This window comes from Neophocaena asiaeorientalis, unplaced genomic scaffold, assembly GCF_003031525.2.
Source record: "Neophocaena asiaeorientalis asiaeorientalis breed wild unplaced genomic scaffold, Neophocaena_asiaeorientalis_V1.1 scaffold288, whole genome shotgun sequence".
NCBI classification, from domain to species: Eukaryota; Metazoa; Chordata; class Mammalia; order Artiodactyla; family Phocoenidae; genus Neophocaena; species Neophocaena asiaeorientalis.
Window position 1 is genome coordinate 2691533 of NW_020175529.1, and position 26713 is coordinate 2718245.

Consider the following 26713-nt stretch of genomic DNA (forward strand, 5'->3'; position numbering starts at 1 on the left):
TATATTTATAATTGTTATATCTTCTCGGATTGATCCCTTGATCGTTATGTAGTGTCCTTCCTTGTCTCTTGTAACATTCTTTATTTTAAAGTCTATTTTATCTGAGTTTTGCTACTCCAGATTTCTTTTGATTTCCATTTGCATGGAATAGCTTTTTCCATCTCCTCACTTTCAGTCTGTATGTGTCCTTAGGTCTGAAGTGGGTTTCTTTTAGATAGCATATATATGGGTCTTATTTTTGTATCCATTCAGCGAAACTTTGTCTTCTGGTTGGAGCATTTAATCCATTCACATTTAAAGTAATTATTGATATGTATGTTCCTATTACTATTTTCTTGTTTTGGGTTTGTTTTTGTAGGCCCTTTTCTTCTCTTGTGTTTCCCACTTAGAGAGTTCCTTTAATATTTGTTATAGAGCTGCTGAATTCCCTTAGCTTTTGCTTGTCTGTAAAGCTTTTGATTTGCCGGGTAGAGTAATCTTGGTTGTAGGTTCTTCCCTTTCATCACTTTAAATATATAATGCCACTCGTTTCTGGCTTGTAGAGTTTCTGCTGAGAAATCAGCTGTTAACCTTATGGGAGTTCCCTTGTATGTTATTTGTAATTTTTCCCTTGCTGCTTTTAATAATTTTTCTTTGTCTTTAATTTTTGCCAATTTGATTACTATGTGTCTTGGCATGTTTCTCCTTGGGTTTATCCTACCTGGGACTCTCTGCACTTCCTGGACTTGGGTGGCTATTTCCTTTCCCATGTTAGGGAAGTTTTCTACTATAACCTCTTCAAATATTTTCTCAGGTCCTTTATTTCTCTCTTCTCCTTCTGGGACTCCTATAATGCACATGTTGGTTTGTTTAACGTTGTCCTAGAGGTCCCTCATGTTTCCATTCTTTTTTCTTTATTCTGTTCTGTGGCAGTAAATTCCACCATTCTGTCTTCCAGGTCACTTATCCATTCTTCTGCCCCAGTTATTCTGCTATTGATTCCTTCTAGTGTATATTTCATTTCAGTTATTATATTTTTATCTCTATTTGTTTGTTGTTTAATTCTTCTAGGTGTTTGTTCTTTAATTCTTCTGTCTTTGTTAAACATTTCTTGCAACTTCTTGATCTTTGCCTGCATTCCTTTTCTGAGGCCCTGGATCATCTTCACTATCAGTATTCTGAATTCTTTTTCTGGAAGGTTGCATATCTCCACTTCATTTAATTGTTTTTCTGAGGTTTTATCTTGTTCCTTCATCTGGTACATAGCTCTCTGCCTTTTCATTTTGTCTGACTTTCTGTGAATGTGGTTTTCTTTCCAAAGGCTGAAGGATTGTTGTTCTTCTTGCTTCTGCTGTCTGCTCTCTGGTGGATGAGGCAATTTAAGAGGGTTGTGCAAGCTTCCTGATGGGAGGAGCTGGTGGTGGGTAGAGCTGGGTGTTGCCCTGGTGGGCAGAGCTCAGTAAAACATTAATCTGCTTGTCTGCTGATGGGTGGGGCTTAGTTTCCTCCCTGTTGGTTGTTTGGCCTGAAGCCACCAAGCACTGGAGGCTACAGCCTCTTTGGTGGGGATAATGGTGGACTCTGGAAGGGGTCATGACAAGGAGTACTTCCCAGAACTGCTACTGCCAGTGTCCTTGTCCCTATGGTGAGCCACAGCCACTCCGCCTCTGTCAGAGACCCTCCAACACTAGCAGGTGGGTCTGGTTCAGTCTCCTATGGGGTCACCGCTCCTCCCCCCTGGGTCCTGATGTGCACACTACTTTGTGTGTGTCCTCCAAGAGTGGAGTCTCTGTTTCCACCAGTCCTGTTGAAGTCCTGCAATCAAATCCCTCTAGTCTTCAAAGTCTGATTCTCTGGAAATTCCTCCTCTCATTGCTTTACCCCAAGGCTGAGAAGCCTAATGTGTGGCTCATAACCTTCACTCCAGTGGGTGGACTTTTGTGGTATAATTGTTCTCCAGTTTGTGCGTCATCCACCTAGCAGTTATGGGATTTGATTTTATTGTGATTTCACCCCTCCTACCATCTCATTGTGGCTTCTCCTTTTTCTTTGGATGTGGGGTGTCTTTTTTGTGAGTTCCTGGGTCTTCCTTTTGATGATTTTTCAGCTTTTAGTTGTGATTCTGGTGCTCTCACAAGCGGGAGTGACAAGCTGGCTTTTATAATTATAAGCAATAAGGTAAGTTTATTAATTTTCTATAAGGTTCAAATTGTTGAGTTTACCTCTACATTTGCTTTAAAGTATCCAAACATAGACATTTGATGAATGGTTTCTCATTTGCTAAATACACCACTATCCAGATTAATCCTTTCCTAACTATCGTTCACTCATGTTACAGACTTTATTCATTCATTTATCATACCTATATTGTGTCCTGTAATTTCCTAGCTAGCTCCTCAGTGGTTCCAGGAAGTTTTTTAACTCCCACCTAGTTTTCAGTCCTTCACCATAACACCTCCAACTTAACCACCTTTCACTTCTACTCTCACACCAACAGCTCCTATTTGGTGAACTACAAAAGCCCATTCTTATTCCCACCTGTCTTTCCTCATTCATGTCCTGACTAATCTAACTGTAATCTCTTTTGAGCCACAGCACTTGGAGTGTGTAATTAAGTTTTGTTACCACATAATACATTTTAGTTGTTTATCAGATAGGTTAATTATCTTTTCAAAACTGCAATATAAATTTTGCATATCTTCTACGGGAAGGTAGCATCATTTGTTCCAAATGTTTCTTTCTTTCCTAGTTAGGTAAGCACACATATCACATCAAATTCTTTATATACCTTTAATCCACGTTTTCTATTATCACACTCCCTGATTAGTAAAGACCCTCTTCATGTCACAAAGATTATTATAGAAGCCTCCCACCTGATAGTCCAGTTGACTCTTCTACACTGCCAACAAATTCTTATTATAAATTCAAACCTTACCACTCTATTTTCTTCATACCATACTCTGAAGACCTCCAGTGCAGAAGAAAGACCAATCTCATAAACACCAGATCTTTCAACATTGGCTTGTGTTTTGCTCTTCTGTTTCTTTGTTTTCTGTTTTTCTCCAAAGGTGTACTGAGCTTTTTACTATCTTCAGAAAACATCTGTCCCTTTCATGGTTTTGTGTGTTTGTTCATATCAACTCTTTGGAAAATCATAGAAAATGAAAGGAAAAAACAGTGATAAAATAACTTTTTGATACTCTATTGCTTAAATAGATAGCTACACTGTTAAAGTTTTATTTCTTGCTCTCCTTCAGGATAAGGCAATGTTATAGCTTTCAGTCTTCCTGAAGTCCCTTATTTATGCAGTGAATACACCCAGCAATAACCTATTTCTCATTTTGTTAAAGTACTTTGTCTATATCTCAAGTTCCTAAAATTTTGGTCTCATAACTTCTTTACAATTTTGAAAATTCCTAAGCTTGCCAATTAAGTTGGTTTTATGTGGGTTATATGGATTGAAATTTATTGTATTATAAATACAACTATTTTAAAGTAATTATGCATTAATTCATGTAAAATAATAATAGAGCAATTGCATGCTACCATAAAACAACTTTTGTGAAAATTAACTAGATTTTTTTTTAAAAAAATGGGAAAGAGTGGCATTAAATTATCTTTTACAAATTTCATTAGCATCTTGCTTAATAGAAGGCATCCATGTCCTCATATCTGCTTCTGCATACAATTGTTTGCAATATGTTGTTTTGGTTGGCATATGTGAAAAAAATCCAGCCTCATACAAGTAGATAATTGATGTGTGTAAAATTTCTATGTAAATTTTTGTTTCTTTTGATATATTGATGCTCAAAGTGGTGAATAGCCAATATGTCTTGATTACCAATACCCAAGTGGATCTGTTCTCTTACCCAAAAATTGATGCTGGTGTATTATGATCATTTTGTCTTTTTTGGAATCAAAATTTCATGTGAAAATATTGTGGGAGGGAGATACTTCTCAGAATTATCAACTCTGTATTACTGAGGCAATTATATGTGCAATCTTTCTTCTCCATTCTCTCCTCATTACTCCACCCTAAGGTTTTCATTACTCTTTTGATTTCCTGTGTTTGTGATACAGTTGGCCAGTGAATGCTTCCTCAAGGGCTGTCTTCTCACCCAGATGAAATTTTTACAGCTTTTGAGAGCACCAGCTTTACCTTCTAAAATATCTACATGGCTTGGTAAGGAATGTTCTTACTTTAACACCTCTCTTCTTTCATTGAGAGTCTCGTACAGTATACCCCCTTTTTTGTTTTTAACAAATGAAATGATGTCATATTTCTTAATTAAATTGGGCAAAAAGAGATTGAAAATCATAATGTTATATTATTATTAACTAAATTGGTTAAATTTAAAAAATTTGTAAGGAGGTAATATTTCGTACTTCTGTATCCCTTATATCTTATGGTAATAAAACATATAACATATACATTCAGTAAATACTTGTTGGTTGATTAATATTTGTGTTAGATTGGTTACAATGGTGGCCCAGTTAATGACCTCTTGTATACAAACAACATGATTTTGCAGCTTCTTCCTTCAACAAGTGAAATTTATTTTCTCACTTCTGAAATCTGTGCTGGACTTGTGAGTTTTTTGAAAAATGGAATAAAAGACATGCTAAACAAATTCTGATCTTTGTCTTTAAGATCCTTGAAAGCAAATTATCTTCCTTTTCCCCCTTCTCCTCCCTCTTTTTCTTCTCTTTCTCTCTCCCTCTCTCTGTCTCTCTCTTTCCCCCTTCCACCTCCACCAGGAGTAAAAGCATGGAGTAGCCTGCTGGAGTATGAGAGACAACATGTGAGAGTGTTCCATTCTATAGGTAGCTTACACCGAGAAGCAGATTGCAAATTCACAATTTTCAGCAGGCACATAAGAAATACCACTGAGACCAGAAGAATGACTCAAATGAGATCAGGCTAAATTATTGATCAACAAAATCATGAACAAGATAAATGGTTATTACTTAAATAACTACATTTGGGAAAGTTTGCTACTAAGCAATAGATAACTGATACAACATTGTACAGGATTATATATATATATATTTGTTTCTTTTTTATGTAATACTGTCTGGGAATTATATATTTTTGGCCTGAGATCTGAGGTGAAATTGATTACATGATGAAAATAAACTTTTCAGACTTAAGATTTATAAAATTCTCATTTCTTAGTGAATTTCATGTTCAATTTTAATCTCTTCCTCAGTCAAGATTATCCATGATTCCATGACTATGGATGGATAATCCAAGAAAGCAATAATACTCTTGTCTTAGAGAAATTGCTTTTATAAATAACTGTTAGATGCTAAACTTTTCTTTTTCAATTCAGCACTGCCCCAATATAATCTATTTAAAATATTTCTAGTACTATTCTAACTCTGGCCTCATAGTATATTTCCTGTAGATAATAAAGCTAAGAAATAGTGATCCCTGGTGATGAATCTCATAATTCCTTAAAACAATAGTGATAAAATGAGTGGTGCAAGATTAATTTCCACTTCCTATTCCCTCTTTAATTTTTATTACAATAAAAATGGAGCAATCCTTGGGCTTCCCAGGTGGCGCAGTGGTTGAGAGTCTGCCTGCTGATGCAGGGGACACGGGTTCGTGCCCTGGTCCGGGAAGATCTCACATGCCGCAGAACAGCTGGGCCCGTGAGCCATGGCCGCTGAGCCTGTGCGTCCGGAGCCTGTGTTCCACAACAGGAGAGGCCACAATAATTCACTCAACAAAGAGTGTATTTACTCTGAACGAGGTATGGGCTAGGATCATAACACCGTATACAATGGAGAATAAAATAAAAATGGACTCCACTATTATGAAGCTTATAGTAAAGCAGAGGAAGACAGAAATCATTCAAATAACTACACAAATTATATATCACAGTAAGAGCTATAAAGGAAAATAATAGGATCTATAAAACAAAATTGCAGAGGAGGTGGCCTATAATTTAGATTGGGGATCCATTAAAGTGTCCTGTTAAAAGTGACATTCATCAGAGAGTTAAAGGTTGAGTAAGAAGCAAAAATATTGCAAGTATGGGGAAGATAATGCCAGAAAGAAGGACTAACACATGGAAATGCCTTAACATGGGAAACACATTGCTATATGAAAGAAACAAAATATCGATGTGTTTGAGTTAGATTGAGCAAGGGATAGAGATGATCTATTAGTTGGAAAGGAAGGTAGGCAGTTGACCTTGTGTGGCTAGGTACACCTTGATGAGAATTATACTTTATATCCTAAGTGCACAGTGGGTCAGTGAAAGGATATAAGGAAGTTGGATGTATAATTCAATACATACTTTCTCTTTCTTTTTTCTTAGTTAAGCATTTTACAGACATAAAGTGCATAAATCATAAATATATATCTGTATTAGTCCATATTCTTCAGAGAAACAGAAATAGTAGGAGATAGATAGATAGATGATAGATAGATAGATAGGTAGGTAGATGATAGATAGATGATATATTTATCACAAAGAATTGGCTGACATGATTATGGAGGCTGAGAAGTCTCATGATCTAATGTCTGCAAACTGGAGATCTAGGAAAACCAGTAGTATAATCAGTCTAAGTCTGAAGGCCTGAGAACCAGGGGAGCCTATAAGGTGTAAACCCCAGTTCACCAATCAAAAGGATGGAGAGTGTGAGATGAGCCCAAGGAGGTATGCAGGAAGCAAAACAGGATAAATTCCTCCTTCCTCTACCCATTGTTTTATTCAGACTCTCAAGGGGTTGGATGATGCCCACTGACATTATTGAGTCCACTGATACAAGTGCTAATCTTATACGGAAACACCCTCGCAGATACACCCAGAATCTGCACCCCCCCAACCTCCATAGCCATGATACATAAAATTAACCGTCATAGTATTCAAAGAATAATAACAAGTAAATACACCTTTGTAACCTGTGTCTGTTGTCAGAGACCACTCTCAGTAACTTCTCCCTGTCTTTATCCCATCCTTTTCCTGGAATCTATCATCCTCTTGACACCCAACATTTTAGATTAGTTTAACCTCTTTAAAACTTTATATAAATGGAATCACATAACATTCTGTGTCTGGCCAGTTTTGTTCTGTTATGTTTCTACCTGCAGCAGCAGTACTATACTCCACCTATTTTCTGTATAATATTCTGTATTCTAACTATAGCACTATTTATTTATTTATGCTATTATTGATGGGCATTTAGGCTACATCTGGTTGCTCTGTAAAGCTAATGTGACCATGAATATTTTTGTACATTTTTGTTGTACCTATGCACACATTTTTGTTGAATATATACAGAGAAGAAAAATTGTTAGACCAAAGGGTATACGTACATTCAAATTTAGTAATAATAATAAAAAGTTTCCAAGGCCTATTGTGCTCAATTGCACTTCCACTAGTGGAATAAAGTAAAAGAGAAATACATTTACTATAGGGAAAAAATAACAAAGAAACTTGTCTGTTGGGATTTTGGCATTGGATGGAAAGAAAAAGAAATCCCTCCTGAGAATTCATACTCACAAACTGGTCCTCATCTGGATTTGCAGCTAGTGAGCTGAAACTTTCAAGCTGAGAATTTATTTTTAAGTGATCCCGTATAAGTATCTTCAGGCACCAGGCAGAAGCAAATGCAAGTACTCTCCAGAGAAATGCTTCTTTCAGTCAAGCCTTACAGGAATCTCATAGATAATGTTCCAGAAGAAATAAAATCACAATTAAAAAAAAAAAAAATATATATATATATATATCACACAACCAATAATAAAAGAAATAATCATGAGCAAGAACTTACAGAAGAGACAGAAATGTCAGATTGCCAAAAAGTACAGATATAGGGGTTATAAGTCAAAATAAAAGTTAATTAATTATATATAGTTTTAGATAAATAAATAAAATAATTAAAGTATGAACACTTAAGAGACAATGCAAATATCTAAGGAGTCAAGAAAAAGGATCAATTAACATGTAAATGGAATTATATAAATTTTGCAGATAGAATCACGGAAGGAAAAAAAGAAGTTAAATATGTTAAAGAGAAGATAAGCAATGTGAATGACTGAGAAGATGTAACATGTTTAGATGCATAAGAAAGAGAAGTGACAATATTCAAAAAGATAACAGCTGATAATTTTCCTATACTTAAAGAGAATAATCCTCAGATTTAGGAAATATAATCAATTCTTAAGAGCATTAAGTGAAAATAAACCTGAACTTCGACATGTCATTGTCAATCTGCTCAAAATAAAAGCTAAAATAATTTTGAAAATTATATTGAGAGTAAAGATAAATAGCCTACAGAGGCACCATGATGAGACTGAGAGCTGACTTTCCAATAGCTAAAATGGTACTTAGAGGACAACATCATTTTGTGCGTTGTGCTAAGAGAGAATAACTGTGAGCCTGAAACTGTATACCCAGTGACCATAGCAGATTATATAGTAGTTACATGGGCTACCTTGGGGGGCTGAGTATGGGGGGAAAGTTAATGTGGGGGGAGGAAGAGGAAGAAGATAAGGAGTAACCAAGTGAAAACAGGGGGGAGGCATATATCTGATCACATGATACACTGAGGGAGTATTATGTATTATCTGAGTATATATGTATAAAGAAATTAAACATATATTTTACAAAAGAAGAAAAAAGAATGAAGACAAATAAAGACATGTTTATATGTGGGTACATATAAACAAACATTTCTTGAACAAAGCAATAGTATTCTCACATTTGAGAGGTGTATTAGTTTCCTTGAGCTGCTGTAATAAAGTACCACAAACCGGGTTGCTGTATACAACAGAAATTTCTTCTTTAGCACTTTGAGAGGTAGGAAGTTGAGAGCTCTCTCTGAAGGCTCTAGAAGATAATCTGTTCCATGCCTTTCTCTTAGCTTCTGGTGTTGCTGGCAAATCTTGGCATTCCTTGTCTTATAGACACGTCACTCTAGTCACTGCTCCATTGCCCCATGGCATTCTCATTGTGTGTCTCTGTATCTCTTCTCTTCTTGTAAAGATACCAGTCATATTTGATTTAGGTCCCACCTTACTGCAGTATGACCTCACTGTAACTTGATTACATCAGCAAAGACCCGATTTCCAAATGAAGTCGCAGTCTCAGGTACAGAGGTTTAGAATTTAAACATATCTTTTGGGGGACACAATCAATCCACACAATGGATTAAAATAAGATACTAAAATCTAAACAAGAATTGAAAAGAAGAGAAAGAAAACTGAATTACATTAAAGAATTAAATGTTCTTCAGTCCCTGTAATATTCTGGAGGAGAATAAAGTTATTAACTTTAGACTCTATTATTTGAACACGCATGATGAAAATATTATTTGTATATAATCAATATTTAATAAAAGATTAAAGTGAACTTATGGACATGTTTATGTTCCTATAGGAATAGAAGAGTTCTTAGAAGAGATCCTAAAACATAAGCAAATAAAGGGAAAAAACTAAATTTTAGAAAATTTCCATATGCTAACAAAGGAGTTAAATGTATATGTTTTGTGACTTCTTTGTTACACAGAACTGCTCTACAAAATGACATTTGCATCAGTGGAACTTTATATTATTCAAGTTAACAAAAAAGTAAATATTTTCTTCATGATCTTTCTACCTGAACTTCACAATTTCTGCTTCACTTACCTGGCTTTATGCAGGCAAATATTAGATCCATCTAAATTCCAATAATAACTTTCTCTCTAGTTGGAGACAGTTGGAGCAAGCTTATTTGCTATTTTTACCTGCTAATTACCTATTTGCAAGAGAATTTTAAAATGCTACCTAATCTATGCCCCTACTTCCTTATGTTATATGCAATTCCCTGTTACTTTGTTTAAATAGGTTATGCCTTTAACAGTAATTGTCTGGAAGTGAGACTTGCCCCATGTCAGGTCACTGTTGCCTGTACCAGTTATTCTAATTTTAGGACATCACAGGCCATATGTGAGAGGGAACAAGATTCTATAAAGTTTGGGCACTGCATTTCACATTTACCAATTATCAAGGGACCTGAATGGAAAATGCAATTTTGTGAAAATTCTTCCTAGGAGAACTCTTTGCTGCAAAGGATTGATAGGTTCTTACGTGTACAAATTAATTACTTTTTTCACATATTATTTGTGGTTGGTCTCATTCTTCTTGTCAGAAATGACAATATCTGTTCTAATGTAGGTCAGGAAGGAGAACAGGCTGGGAAAGTCTAGGTCTTTCTCTGTTAGCAATTAGAAGCTGCTTGATGCTTTCAGTGCCTGTGGATAAATAAAACTACTGTAACTGCAGAGCCATTTTTAGAATTGCACACCCACTGAGACATTTTGACCTTCAGCAATAAACTACTAGGCAGTACTTGAACTGTTCATATCAGTTAATTAGAAAATGAATATGTAGCTGAATAGATTAATTCAACAACTTACCTAAGCACAGCAACAGCAACTTCACACCTCTACTATCTTCTGTTTCTCCCTTTTCTCTTTTTCTTTTAAGAATAACCACTCATATGTGAATTTTCCATTATAAAGAAGCCAGTGAAAACAAGTTGTCATTTTTCCCATTAACTGATATCAACAAAATATTTTATCCATGTTTCTTGAGCACAGAGGCTGTAACAGACTCATCTATGAAGCTCACAAATGGCCAGAACCTTAACTCATGTGTTCTGGCTTCTTCTCTCCCTCACAAAGAAACATGGCCAGCCCACCAAAGAGTAACTCGGATATTCATTCATTTACGTACTCCACAAACATTTTCCTGAATGCCTAGTGAAACAAGCATCATGGTATAAATGAAATAGAAAGCAAGGTCACACTGGCTTGGAAAACTTGCTTTTTGATGGAGCAACCATGAAATATATAAAAATGATCATCAAACATGTGAAATAATGTCAGATTTTGATATGTTCTATCAATGAAATAACACATGTTTACATGAAAGGATCTAGGTGGGTCTACTTTAGATAAAGTGATCAGGAAAGACCTCCATAGGGGAGAGTGTTTGCTTTATGAATATTGTAGAGTCACTCAAGTCAAAGAAGAGGAAAGAAAAATCAAGGTTACGAGAATAGGAAATGAATCCCCTGCCTCCATGTCCTATTCCTCTGTTGAAACTGGTAAAATGTGCTGATTACAGTTTATTAAGAAAAACACAGGGTTCCGTACGGTTAGAAGACAGGCTGGAGATAGATGAGCAAAACACTATGAAAAGGATTTTGGATTTTATTCTACATACTGCAGAAAACAACTTTAAGCAGGGGAATCATATGCATTGCCTTGCATTTTGAAAATAAGTTATAGGCTGCTATGTGAAGAATGAATTTGTTCTGGACAAGAGATAAGTGGGAAATCAATTAATTGGTGAAAAGTGTTCTCTTTCATTAGGATAGTGTTAATTGAGATGGAGAGGAAGGGATACCCTAGGATTTTTCTTGTAAAAGATTAATAAACAGAAACCTCGATTAAATAGGTTTGAGACACTGGACGGGGATCTATCATGTCCTATGAAGAGAGCAAAACCCAACAGGAAGGAGAAATAATTCTCTTCTTTCCTGGCAAGGACTCAGCCAATGAAAAGCCACGAACTCTGTCTACTATAGCCCTCTCAACTTCCTTTTCCTCTGTATAAAATGTTCTCCTTCCCTTGCCGTGTGGGGCTTGCCTGAGGCTCACCATGGTTACAGACCTGGGATTGAAATTCTCTTCTGATCCTGAATAAACTCTTCTTTGCTGGAGAAATATCTGGCAGTCCATTTGTCTTGGGTCAACAGTCTTCAGCAATTGGTTAAATGATGATGCCATTTCCTAAGATGAAAATCCTGGGCAAGAACTATATTGAAGGGAAAATCATGACTTCTGTTTTAAAAATGTAAAGTTTGAAATAATTAAGCTATATCCAAGTAGATTTGTCAAGCAAGCTGTTGTAAATGTAGCTCAAAAGAGATATCTAGTCTAAAAACTGTGTATTTTAGAGTTATTGGCACATAGGTGGTGTTTAAAATCATGGAGATTGATGGAGTCTTTTAAGGAGAGGAACTTCAGGATTTCAGTGTCAGGTCAAAACATGATCTTAGGAATGGAGCCTGTGAAGGAGTAGTCAATGAGGGAGGAGAGGCCCTCGAAGAGTGTTCTATGATAAGGTAGAAGATGCGTTTCAAGAAAAAAATGAGCAATCAGTAGTCTTGGACATCACTCACAGATCAAGTGAAACGAGGAACTAGAATTATCTAGTAGATTTGCTTCATGGAGGCAGTTGCTAGTGTTAACCAAAGTAGAGTTATGCAATGACTTGGTAGGTTCTGCTTCCCTGGGAGAGATTCACTCAGCACAGCCTAGACTCACTTAACTCACAAAAGAGGAAAATTTACATCAGTAACCCTTTAGGATGTCATGGGACCTCTCTTTCCTATGGCAAAAATTAGAACCAAAATACATGTGTATTTATGTAATTATCCACTTAGTAGTGGAACTTCTTACGAGTAGAAGTGGTTCTTCCTGTTTTCACCATTCTTCCACACATACATTGTCAGATTCCAAGTGAAATAGTGTTTTCTTGATTGCATTTTTTCTAGAAATAATTCTACTCAAAGTAATAATGGAACAAGTTTCTGTCAATGTGTGGTTGTACTCCCAGACCACTTGGCATATATTATCACTGGCAATATAAATCAGACAAAATATTTTTATAAAACAAGCCTTCTCTGTTAAGATAAATGGGTAGATACTACAAACGTCTTGAGGATTTTTCAGTCAGTTATTATATATGAAAGTAGTTTAATACTGAAGGCATACTATTTTATAGTTTCATGACCACGTGTGATGGGTAATTATTTTAAATTCATGGATATTATTTACATGAACATATTCAATCTATTGGATGTTTAATAAAGTTTCTTACCACTTCTCCTTACTGAAAGTCCTAATCACTTTTTATTCTCCTAGAGTTTTCAGAAACTGTGGCCTTATTTTGAAAATGTCACAATGGCACTGCATTATGATTTGCATTCATGATTTTCAAAGTGGACTCTGAAGCGTCAAAGCACACTTTTCCCCTGGGGAAAGGTTATCAGAATCTCAGAGTGTTGGGAGATGTGTGAGTTTCAAAGAGTAGCTTTTAAATAATCAATGTTTTCATTTAAAAAAAAAAATTAGAAACATCTCAAAAAATAAATATAAAGGGGGTATTATTTTGTCATATTTTTCAAAATGGATCCTGTTTAAAAGCTAAACAACTGTTTTGTCTTATACAACTATTTTTAGAGTAAAACTGCATTTTATGCAAATTGGAAAAAACATCCAATCAGAACAGAGGAATGTAAAGAGTAATATACAGTTCTGTCTTTTACCTCCTATATAATAATTTGTTTTCCATTCTTCAAGTTTTTATAGTAATTAATAAGTTCATATACATATAGCGTAATTTATGAACTTTAATCAGGAACTACTATGAAAAAAAGGAAGCATTTAGTTCAGTTACTCTACTAATTTTCTTTGTCTCTGTTTGACAACAGTTTAACCCTTTAATATGGAAAATCCCTAATACACCACAGAGTTGAGAGAATAGTATATATAATAGTGTATATAATAATCATAAATATATAATTTCCATCACCTAGATTCAAGAATTACCAGCCTATGGCCAGTTTTGTTGTTTTTATTCCCCCAACCAATTCTTACCCACCTCAGATTATTTTGGGATGAATTTCAGACATTGTGTTAGCTTCTCCCTAAATATTTTAGTACACCAATCTAAAAGATAAGAATTATTTTGCTTTGTACATAATCGAAGTGTTATTATCACATTAAAATTATAATTCATACATATCATTAATTATACATGAGCTTATTTATTTCACAAATTATTGTATTTAACAGTTTGAATAGTTAAATCAGGATTCATGTAAAATCTATATACTAGAAGTTGATGTGTCTTAAGTACTTTTTAACCTATGTGTCCTCTAACTTTTCTTTATATATTTCTCTTACTCTTTTATTGAATATTTATCAAAATTTTAATATGTACTCTATTTTTATATCTGTTATTTGATATCATCTTTTAATTAAATTTTGTTTTCTGATGCTTCAACTTTAGACGGTACATTCTGACTTCAAATTATATAGAAAGAGTAAAGTAGTGCACTTTCACTTTTTTTTCACCTCTGTCACTCTTGGGATTCTTTGAGACTTTTGGATCTGTGGTTTGTGGTATTTCCTTCATTTTTGGAAAATTTTCATCCACGATCTCATTAAATCATTATCTGTATTGCTCTCTTCTTCTTCTCCTCAGAGACCTCAATTGCACAAATGTTAAGCCCTTTAATGTTTCCTCAAACTCTTGGATTTTTCGTGTTTATTTGTTGCTTTTTATTTTCCCTCTTTATGTCTCAGTTTGTATGTTTTCTATTGAATTATCTTCATATTTACTGATTCTTTCTTCAATTGTGGCTGGACTAGTGAAGAGCCCAACAGGGCATTCTTCATCTCTGATGCTGCATTTTTTATTTGTGGCAGTTCAGTTTGACACTTTCTTTTATAGGAGAAAGAGATGACCATCTTACAACCATATAATAAGAAATCAACTAAACTTGTAAATTCTTAAAGTGTGGATATAGTATGTAAGTTTGGAATAGCTGTGGGGCTTAGAGAGACAAGAGTCATTTGCATTCACCACAATCCCTTTTCCATGGGCCTTGATGAGGTGCTTACAACTGGGGGAAAAATAGGAGCATGGAGGAAGTCTCCATCAGTTGCACAAGAATAGACAAAGAAGTCCTTGGTGGCTGGGAACAGGCATGAAACCCCACCTACTTCACAATACCATTTTTTCCTGTTAAGCAAATGCCTTAATAATCTACCATCCTTGGGATTTTACTTGAAATTGCATTCTGGCTAATCTTCCCCCTGGTCCTGTTTTTGTTTTCCTTACTCCTTTTGCAGTCTCTCATGGTAAGATTAATAATCAATTCTGGATGGATTCTAATTTCATAGTCTCTCCTGGAAAACCCAGGGAAGACAATTCTCTTTACTATAGAAAGGTAAATAAAATTAGTATGATAAATGCTGTAATCCAACTTATACATAACAGGCATTAGGACCACACAGCAGAAAGTGAGAAATTATTTGGGACTGGGGTGCTGAAGAGACTTGAAAGATAAACAATAGTTAACCATGCTGAGATTGGGTGGTTGAGGGAGGAAGGTTTTCTACATAGTTGTAAGTCAACATTTTTACTCAAAGTGAATTTCTATATCATGCTATGTAAGCCTATACTTCTTCTCAAATTTTTTTTTTTTAGGGGGGTGTAGAGGTAGCAAAAGAAAGAAGACATGAATTATGGAACATAGTCTCAGTGAGCAAACCATGTGTGCATGATGTTGTGTAAGACTGCCTTTGTTTGTAATTAAAAGTTCATATTGTATATTAGTACATTCATTGACTACCTACACTTGACAACCAGCTACTGAACAACATAAGGAGACTTCTATGCTAAAAAGACAGTTAAATTGTGAGAAAAAACTGATAGTGGAACATAAATAGTTTTAATTTACATAAAGATAAATATTAATAGATAAAAAGTTATTAAAGAGATTGAAGGTGACTTGAATTCTCTGAAATCAAATGTGATATATTTTGATGAAGGACTCCAGTGCACCTGAAATGAATGTTCTGCTCTTAGGTGGAAGGTTCTACAAATGTCAATGATTTCAAGTTGTCAATGTGTATTAAAAGCACACTAGATTGAGAGTGCTTGGCTTCAAGCACAAATCTGACATTTACTAAGTCTACAGAGAAGAACTTCTAGTTCTCAGTGTTTCATTTTCTCCTCTTTTTATTAAGAATTACATAATCTTCAGAGAGTTGTGAACATTGCTGCAACTTTAAAAACAGTTGACTATAAAGCATCACACAAATGAAACCTCTTTTTATGAATTCTTTGATTTAAGATAAACTGAGTCACTCTATAACCCTTACACACACCAAAATATAATAATTTTTATATTGACAGTCACATGTTCAATCTGGTGGGGTCTATCATATTGACAAATGTACCTGTCTCCATTTCCCTTTCCCTAAAATTGGGGTGAACTTGGCTTCAAAGGAACTTATTCTCTCCCCTTAGTGTTCTTGTTCTTTTTTGATTGACATATAATCCAATGACTTTGGAAATCACGTGATGAATCATAGGTGTACATGTCATGGAAAAGAAATGGCAAGATATAATGGAAAAGACAGCAGGAAAAAATAAGAAACACTAATTCAAATTGCAGATCTTTTACTATTTAACTTTCAATGTGAAGGAAAGCTAACAGTGTTGAACGTAATGAAAAACATTTTAGACTTTAATCCAAGACTATCCCATAAAACATGCCTATGGCAAGTTTCCTGTTGTATTTGAAATCTTGTTTTTTATGTACAAATTATTGAGTATTAATCATGAATTCATTAACTATGATAACATATATGACAGATATAATGCAGTACTTGGCAAATAAGTCAATTTTATTTTTTAAATACTTTTTCCTTCTCTTCCACCTTCTTTCCTTCCTTCCTTCTTTTCTCCTTCTTCCCTCCTTCCATCCGTAACTTACTTCCTTCTTTATTTATGCTGCTATTTATAAAATAATAATATTGGACTGTCTGAGCTCTAAAGTTTATTCTAGCTCAGTGATTCAATGATAAGCTAAGACTGCATATGAAACTCTCATCATCTCTGAGAATTTACACAATCATGTCATGGATGGTGCTCTATCCTCTGGAAATATAATCGCTTCTGCCCTGGATCAGAAGCAACTTAAATGAGTAAAATAATAACTGGAAAATTTGGCTCTTTTCCTGAGCCTAGAGCATATCAAAAAAAACAAGATGGGGCTTCCCTGGTGGTGCAATGGTTGAGATCCGCCTGCCGATGCAGGGGACACAGGTTCGTGCCCCAGTCCTGGAAGATCCCACATGCCGCGGAGTGGCTGGGCCCGTGAGCCAGATTCCCAGATAAGAAACCTGATTCAAAGAGGTCAAAGAGAAATTAAAGAATTCTAATATTTGAACAAGAAAGTCCTTCTCTAGGATTTTCTGTTTCTCTTTGGTAAGGTTACAGGCAGGAAATAGGTAGTTAACAAATCAAACTGAAGAATATCATTATTCTCATTATTATTGCTACCATTATAATTGTCAAAATGTATGAAATACAAAGCAAAATTTCTTCCTGATTTTCTATGCAACTCTTGAGCCAGATTTTCTCAGTCTAAAATGTCTTATAAATATGTGGGTCAATTATCAGAAGTTACATGAACTCTTCTATAACATTAAGATAGTGTTTTTATTTTAACACTTTTAATATCAAATAATTATATGGCTAAACGGGGGGGGCGGGAATTAACCTCTTATATAAGTAATGCCTGTAATATCCTTTCTGAAAAATAAATTTTTTAGCTGAAATGCCTGAGTTTAAAGCCCAACTTAACCATTTCTTGCCCAGGTCACTTGCCAAATTATTTACCCTCCTATGCCCCATTTACATCTACTGCAAAGTGAAGAAAGGAACTGTATCACCTGATTTTGTAATAAGGAATAAAAATTAGACCATATATAAATAAAGCACTTAACACACAATTGCATCCATATTAAATGCTTGATAGAATATAATTTTATAATTGAATTATTGGCTTTTCATTTGAATGATCAGAAAAGGGAACCTAGAGAAGGTAGGTGACTTGTTCAAGGTCACATTGCATGCTAGTGGTCTTTTAACTGTGTAAGTCACATTTCAGGGTCCTTTACTGATAATTCACAGTGACATTGAATAGATCCTTACGATTAATAACAATATTGGGATAGCTTGAGGGTTTCTTGGGTATTTTTTCTCATCTTTTCCTTTGCAAATAATATGCAGGTCAACTATTTGTATTTAAATTGTCTCTACTGAGCAGCTAGTAGGACAATATCATGTTGAATATTTTCAGTTGAAGTGGTAGATTTTTTACTTCAATTAAAAAAGAGTGGTAGATTTTTGTGTCCATCCATATTCTATTTCTTTGTGTTTTATTTTCAATATGTATGACAAAGGTTAGTGAGACTAATTAGTGAGACTGCCAGAGAATGGGTTAACATTCACTAGCAAATCGGAAAGTACAAACATTATATTTGAAACAGAAGAACTGCCTAAGTATTTTTCATAGTAAAGTTTAAGTAGCTCCTTATTTAAAAGTTACAGAAGTTGTTATAAGTTATAGAATTAAATTATGATTTTGCTTATAGAATACAGTATGAAGAAGCATACTATTTCTCAACATGTAGTCTATGAGTCATCAGCATGAAAATCTCCTTGGGTGCTTTGTAAAAATGTATAGACGTCTCCATATATATATACTGAGTCAGACTGTTTAAAATCAGTTTGAAATCTGGTACCACCACATTAGATTTACAGAATTTGGGCAAATTAATCGCATGTCTACTTAGTTTACTCATCTGTGAAAAAGAGACAATGTGAGTACCTACTTCATGGAGCTACTGTAGAATTAAATGAGCTAATGTATGAAATCAATTTGGCACCCCATAAGTGACAGAATGTGGGCCTTGGAAGAGCTTTTTAGGTGATTCCTCACACTGCAAACTGTTGAGTTAAATTGTGATGTCCCTAAAGACAGCATCTGATTCATGCCTCTTTCTATTTCAGTGTCTAGAAAAAGAAGTAAATTCAGAAGAGGTCTGTTAATAATACAGATTATTCAACATTTATTCTATTCTCTATCCTCTCACCCAATCCCTAGGACAATAATTTTTCTAGATTTCTGAAATTAACGTGGATCTCCCTCATTCAGTACAAATACTAAAGAATCTTTGATATCATTCTTCCTTCCTATATATAAGTATCTCACAATGTATTATATTTCATAGATAACTAACCTTGTAAGATGCTTCTCAAAAAATTGTTTCATAGTCACATATTTTGAAAAATGTTACACCCACTATAAAGTTGCAGAAATGTATAATTCATATTAAAGGATACAAGAAATCCTATATCAAAGAAACTTGATTTATTTTTTAATTCAGGATTTCTTAAACTTACTTGATTAAAGAAATTTTTCACTGCATAATACTTATAAAGATCCTTTAGCATAAGTAATCGTCCTAGTACATTCTTTTGTTCATCTGATGTTTTCAAAATTATCCCTTTCCTCCGTCTTTTCCCTTTTGTGTGTTCAGAAGCTGACATTGGAATTAAGTGCATGGGCAGCCATATATGGCTTCAAACCCTGATCCTTCACTTAGTCACAAAGTTATCCTAGGCAAGTTAATTAAACTCTCTAGACCTCCATTTTCACATTTGTAAAATGGAACTAGTAACACCCACTTTTTGGAGCTTTTGTGAGAATTCTTTCTATGATGTCCATAAAGTACTTACCAGCCTACTGGCTGTGAGAATGACCTGCTAACTTCCTTTGTATTGATTTCCATTGTTGCCTAGAACTCTAATAATGTGAAATGTCCTTATTTTCTTTTCATAACAGTTTCAAATCATTCCTTTTCTTTAAGTCATTTCAAATATCCAATGCAGTGGACTGCATTTGACTGCCAGAATGAAGCAGGTCATTGCCCATGATCATTCAGAGAAAGAGCAATTAATAAAATATTAGAACAAAAACTCTCAGTCCAACATGGAGCCTTTTTCAATGTTATCCTTATACTTGTCACTACTTTCTCTTCTGAAATGGTTGCTGCCAATATCTGCTAAATTCTAAGACAAGTATAAGAGGGAAATGAAAGTCAAGCTCAGAAAGAACATGTGTTTTATATGCATCTTGCTCTTTTGAGGGGTAGTGTGGTGTGGATAGGCATTATCTTTCCATTATCACTTTCTCCTGCTGACTGCTGACTGTCTTAGGTGGCAAGGGGGACTGGTAATTGGATAACAGTATTCTAACCCTCTTGGTATTTTTTTTTTAATGTAATGAAAACAGCTTCTTCTTGAAGTCTCCATTTTGCACTAAAGGCAAAATGTCACCAGGAACAATAAGCAAAAACAGGGCCTTTAATAATGATTGGTCAGGGGCTTCCCTGGTGGCGCAGTGGTTGAGAGTCCACCTGCCGATGCAGGGGACGCAGGTTCGTGCCCCGGTCCGGGAAGCTCCCACATGCCGCGGAGAGCCTGGGCCTGTGAGCCATGGCTGCTGAGCCTGCGCATCCGGAGCCTGTGCTCTGCAACGGGAGAGGCCACAATAGTGAGAGGCCTGCGTACCGCAAAAAAAAAAGAAAAAAAAAAAGATTGGTCAGGAGTCCTTCTGGAACCACTCACTGGTCATCTGGTTTGGAATGAGTGGTAGTAATTCCCAGCTTACACTTCAAAGGCAAAATCCCCCTTCATGACCTCCATTAGCACTCCTGGCCTGGATCACACATCTTGTACCCTTAATGTTTCAAGTGTGATTCATTCTGAAGGAATATATTCCATATAAGTATATGGAAAGGTTATAATCAGGGATAGTTTCACCAGACCTTTTCTAGGGCTTCAGGGTGTAGGAAAACCTTAGTGACTTAGGTGTCCCCCAAGATATGGTTCTCAGTTCTTCAATCTCAATTTTTTATTTCTTTCTGCATCGACTAGCACACTAACAATGAATCATGTCCTAGGGACAGAGTCAAATTAACCAAGGTCATCAGACTGATACAAAGGTCAGGTTTCCATTTCATTAATTAAGAATGACATAGATAAACTTTTAAAAGATCTGAAATAATCTTATTTAAATTGCTTCCCAGTTAGCAGAAGTACCTAGGAAACTAGATTATAACAGGAAATCTGAAAAGAGAAGGATAAGAACTTCCATGGGAAGAAAGACAGTTTTATCTTGCTTGCATTATACACTTGAAGTAAATTTAAATTACAGTTGACCCTCAAACAACAAGGGTTTGAACTGCACTAGTCCACTTATAGGTGGATATTTTTCAATAGTAAATACTATAGTACTACATGGTCCATGGTTGGTTGCATCTGTAGATAAAGAGGAACCGTGGATATGGAGGGCCAACTATGAGTTATATAGATATTAATCCCTTCATTGTTCAAGGGTCAACTTTATTCCATTTGCTCATATCTTATTGCAAGAGCAAGAACATACAAGGTCATAACCAAGTCATCAGTTTCTCTTTTGCCCCAAGAATATTGTTCACAGAATAGAAAATTTTAAGTTTTTGCTGATATGACCTAAATTTTTTCTTGACTGGGTATACCTTTTCAAATAACCATATTCATTTATCCAATACTTGGCAAACATTTAATAAGCTCCTACTATCTGTTAGACTCTTTACTAGGTGCTAGGAATATAGAGATAAATAAGAAATTGTACCTGGCCACAAGGAAGTTAAAGTCATAGCTAAGACAGAGTGTGGATTGGTTATAAGCAAGTTGAATTGAAATTAATTACAGGGCTTCCTTGGTGGCGCAGTGGTTGAGAGTCCGCCTGCCGAAGCAGGGGACAAGGGTTTGTGCCCCGGTCCGGGAAGATCCCACATGCCGCAGAGCGGCTGGGCCCGTGAGCCATGGCCGCTGAGCCTGCGCGTCCGGAGCCTGTGCTCCGCAACGGGAGAGGCCACAACAGTGAGAGGCCCGCATACGGCAAAAAAAAAAAAAAAATTAATTACAATACTATTTAATGAGTGTTATGGTAGAGATAAGCATGGGGTTCAATGTGACCAAAAAGGAGTAAGATAATTCAAACATGAGGAGTTGGGGAAGGTTTCTTGGAAAAGATAACATTTCGGCATGAGCATGCCTAGTAGTAATTAGAATTATTTGGTAACTATGGAAACTGCTGCTAAATAGCTTATCAACAAGAGAATGTATAACACTTAGGTAACCCATTAAATCAAAAAGACAAACTGAAAATTTGGGAAGGAAAACAATAAGGATAACTCCAGAAATCTTAAAAGCAGAAATTTATGGGATTTTCTCTCTTGTGATACTGGCAACATGACAAATCTGATGATATACCAGTTCATTTGTTTGTTTTTGCTTGTTTGTGTTTTTGTGGGTGTTACTCCATTAACAGTTTCAAAAGAACTGATTGGGGTCAGGTGTCTATACCTGGATAAATCAGTTACAGCCAAAAGAGCAGGATAATGGAGCTTAGAAGTGATTGGTGAAGACCTAAGTCAATATATTTGGTGCTTCTCAAGGAAAAAGCTTGGTATGAGTTGGTAGTCACCCAAAGAGATACCACTATGCTATATTACAGTCTTATTAATTCTCTTAATTCCCAATGCCCTCAGTATAAAGTTCAAGCAGTGTATTATAGCTGACAAAGGCCTTTACAAACTTACACGGCTTCTGCTAATCTTTCTGGCCTTATTGCATAAGACAACATCTTGAAATCTAAGCACCAACTATATTGAGTAATTCTTACCAGGCCCCATGAATGTGGCTATGTTCTTTCTTTCCTATAGGGCTTTGCTTTTGTTATCATCTTGAAACATGCTAAAAGGTTTGAGTTCCTCTTCTTGCCTGATTTCTATTATTTTTAGCTCCTAGCTATGTAATCATTTCTAGTAAGAAGACTTCATGACTCCTAAAGAAGGCTCATTTGAGTTACCACAGAAACTTGTACTTACTCCCATCATACTATAAGTCTATATTCTATCTCCCTGGGATAGAAGTCGTATCTGTCCTGTTTTATATTATATTCCAAGAGCCTACCAGAGTACTAGCACATAGTAGTTACTCAATAATTATATATTTAATTATTAAAATTAACACCAGCTTTAAATTCCAAATGTCTATTTATTTGTGTATATTTTTGATATTTTTCTACAAGTTATGTTTCTTTCACCATTGTGTTGTATCCTTACAGTGTAGTGCTTGAAGTATAGCTCAATAAGCATAGGTTGAATAAACACCAAATGAGAATAAACTTGCAATGTTAAAAAATGATGTGTTCTTGCATAAACGATAAACTCCATGGTTGCAGAAACCTGTCTGTCTTTACACCTCAACATTCTCAGGGCCTACAACAGTGCCTGGCACATAGTAGATGGCTCATACTTCTTGTTGAATATATAGGTGAACCAGTTATTAATACCAACATAGTATTAATATCCATAAAACTATTCTTATTGTGGGAATTCCCTGGTGGTCCAGTGGTTAGGGCTTGACATTTTCACTGCTGGGGCCCGGGTTCAATTCATAGTCAGGGAAAAAAAAAAAAAACAACTATTTTTATTGTAAGAATTTTTTTAAAGATAATTTAAGTTCAGTGTCATTATAATGATCACCCAGTACAACTGTGCTGTAAAACAATGGGACAGAGGTGTACAGTTTCCAAATTGAAAAGATGGCAATTAAGCTGGCTTCATGTTCTGACACTTCTGTTTCTCTTATTTCAGTGATAACTTCATATGGACTAGAAATCATTAAGTGTTGTTTTATTACATATAATAAATATTGATGGATTTCCTACAAAATAGTCAATTTGCTTTTGTTTCTTATTAAAATAATAATCACAAATACTTGTCCTTCTACCTCTCTCAGCTAAATTCAGAAGAGGGAACTTTAAACAATGTAGATATGCTAAAACACTAAGATTTTTCTTTTGTTAGGTGGGACCCCCTTTTCCAATCCCACTCCCTTTTTTCTTCCCATTTATTATCAAAGAGGCAGAATATCTCACCTTCATGTAGGTGCAATTGGCCATTTCAGAAATGGGTGTATGTCATTTAAATTTTTGTGAGTGTCCACCTGGCAGGTTAGGCTTCTGTGTATATCAATCCCAAGATCACATCCTTGAAGTAAGAATGATAATTGGAGAACAAATTTGGCTTTGAGAGCAGTAATCTTAAGACAGCATTTCCCTTAATATTATTAGAGGAAAAAAAAATATGTGTGATTTCTCCAAGTGAAATGGAAAGAGCAAAAGGAAAAGAAAAATTGTTCAAAGTGGCAGGGTCTCTGCTTGTTCAAATTCTTAAAATACAGCTTAACGCACAATCTCATAAAACACTAAATGAGAGAAAAGAGGGGGAAAACGTCCTTTTTTTGTATTCCCTCAAGAAAACACAAAAAGACAGATGGCCCAAATGAGAGGGCCTCTGGTCAGATGAGATCTTAATAATCTTCTTTTGCTTTGACAAAGGAAAGCATGTAGTGAACTGTGTGATGACTTTGTTCTCCCAGGAGAAAGGAAAACAGAGAAGAGAGAAAGATGCCTAAAAATGGTCACATCGTTGACAACGTGAGTTATGATGCTTCGTTTTGTTAAGTAGTGAAAGAACAATAAGAATCTTTCCTTTTATATCTTGCGCTATCCCTACTTATAAAATCCAAAGACAAAAGTTCAAAACAGTACAATTTTTTTTCTTTCTGTTGTATAATGAGGGAAGAACAAAGAAACTTGTTTTACTCTGTCTCTGGGAAATGAATAATGGTAAAAATAAGGAGAGAAAGCAGAAATAACCCAAACCAACAGAGCATTAAAATCTCACACAGAACTGTTTGTGGAGCTCCAATTTCATCCTTCATAAGCAACTAAAGACTGTCTTGGATTTCACTCTCATCCACAGTTTCATTTCCTATAAGTCAGTAATGCTTATGGAGTGAAATTCTGGACTGACTAGCATGATCCTTTTAAGCATATCTTCCTGGCTGGAAGATAAATCAATTTCCCCTTTCAAGACTCAACACCACTTCCTTGTAATATACTTAAGGAAAATCTTGGGTAGAACTGAATTTCAGAGAATCATGTATCCAATGTCTAACTCATTCTTTTAAATATTCCAGAAAAGAAGCAACAAAGAGATTGTCTACAGCATGAAGCATGATATAGTGAAAAAATTGTTTTATTTTGTTTGTTTGTTTTTCAAATTCTGATTGTGACAATTGGTTGTGTAGCCTTGCTCAGATTATTTAGCCTTACTGAACTGTAATTTCTTCAGATATAAAGTTTTTTAAAATCTGTACTTCAGATGTAGAAAACAAACTTACGGTTACAGGTGGTGGAGGGGAGGGAAGCGGGAGGTATAAACTGGGAGATTGGGATTGGCATATACACACTACTATATATAAAATAGATAACTAATAAGGACCTACTGTGTAGCACAGGGAACTCTATTCAATACTCTGTAATGATCTATATGGGAAAAGAATCTAAAATATGGTGGATATATGTATATGGATAACTAATTCACTTTGCTGTACAGCAGAAACTAACACAACATTGTAAATGTACTCCAATAAGAATTTAAAAAAAGAATGCTTTGCAGATTAAAAACCTTCCAAAAAATAAAATAAAATCTGTACTTCAGAAGGATGCTGTAAAGTTTAAATATCCAGAAAAATATAGAACACAACACATTTTAGGGTTTTTCCTTACTACATATTAAAACATTGAATATTTGTGACATATAAAAAGCTCTGAAATGAACTAGAGCCAATGGCACAGTTACAGCCTTCTTAATTAACAGATTCCAGCAATATAGAGATTGGTCATCTCCAGCCTATAGACCAAATTCAGTCCTCACATGATTTTGTACACAAAATTAATTGGAAGGCAGGCATGCCCGTTTATTTCTATACTTTCTGTTGCTGCTTTCATGCTTCAGTGGCAGAATTGTGTAGTTGCAATGGAAATCCTATGGCCCCCAAGCCTAGAATCTTTACTATTTCCACCTTACAGAAAAAGCTGAGGACCCTTAACTTGAAAAAGAGGAAGGAGAGGTTGGCAAAAATTCTAGACAATTTCCAAGGTTGTAAAAAACAAAAAGAAAACTCCCAAATGTATATATATTCCTAGCACTGGTATATTCAACTTGCTCTGAGATGAATTTTATTTAATATATTCACCTTCAAAGAGTTTTCCCACTCAGTAATATAGATGGAAATGGAATATATATGTTTTGGTTCACTTTGCTGGACTTTTTTCACAATATGAGTAATACCTGTACCCTTAGAAAATATAAAAGCTCAATAAATTATAAAAGCATCTTGACTAAGGCCAATCATTTTTATACTCTCTTAACAATCCTCCCTCGATTTCCATTTATAATCGCCCCTTTCTTCATAACTGCTCTCCCAAACGGCAACTGATATCTCAATGAAAAAGTGTCACTTCTACTGCTGAGAGCAACATTAATTATTCATTATTTAGTTCAAAACATTCATTTTAGAAGGAAAAAGCAGAGGGTCAGAGAGATGACATGAATAGCTCTCAGGGCTGAACAGCATCAGAGCTGAAAGGAGAATCCAATGTCTGGGCTCCGGCTTCAGTGATCCCTTAGAGACAACACGCTCCACTCCAATGTGGCCTACCTCTGTTCTAATCCCAATATTTCTATTAATATATTATCTTTCTTTTTTTGCATTTTCAACTTCTATCTCTATCTCCTCACCCCAGCTTAAATAAGCCTTTGTATTTCCCCACCAAGTTTAGAATATCACCATTATAATTTAGGAAACAATTATGCACATAGATTGCTCCTTCTTTGTTTTTTCTTTCTACCGCTCATGCTCTTATGCATTTTCCATGGCCACACACAGTCTGACACGACTCTCTGTTTTATCACCAACGCCTAGCAATCAACCTACACTGTTATCTCCTTGTGGCCCTCTTCTAGCTCTTTTTCCCGATGGCAGCTGACTCCCTGTAACCTCCCTTCCTTTTTAAATTTTTACCATACCTTATCCCTCTGAAGACATTTTCTTGTGACTCTCTTCCTGTTTCTCCAATCTTTCTTCTTCCACTCTCTGATGTCTTCTCTGCCATTT

General features: G+C 35.3%; 1 long non-coding RNA gene across 1 annotated transcript; it reads left to right on the plus strand.

Moving 5' to 3' along the window:
* Nucleotides 1-1509: 1509 nt before the first annotated feature.
* LOC112415953 (uncharacterized) lies at nucleotides 1510-24875 on the plus strand. Its single transcript, XR_003006398.1, has 4 exons — nucleotides 1510-1673; nucleotides 4060-4162; nucleotides 24087-24185; nucleotides 24731-24875. It is a non-coding gene; the product is annotated as an uncharacterized LOC112415953 (long non-coding RNA).
* Nucleotides 24876-26713: the final 1838 nt, after the last annotated feature.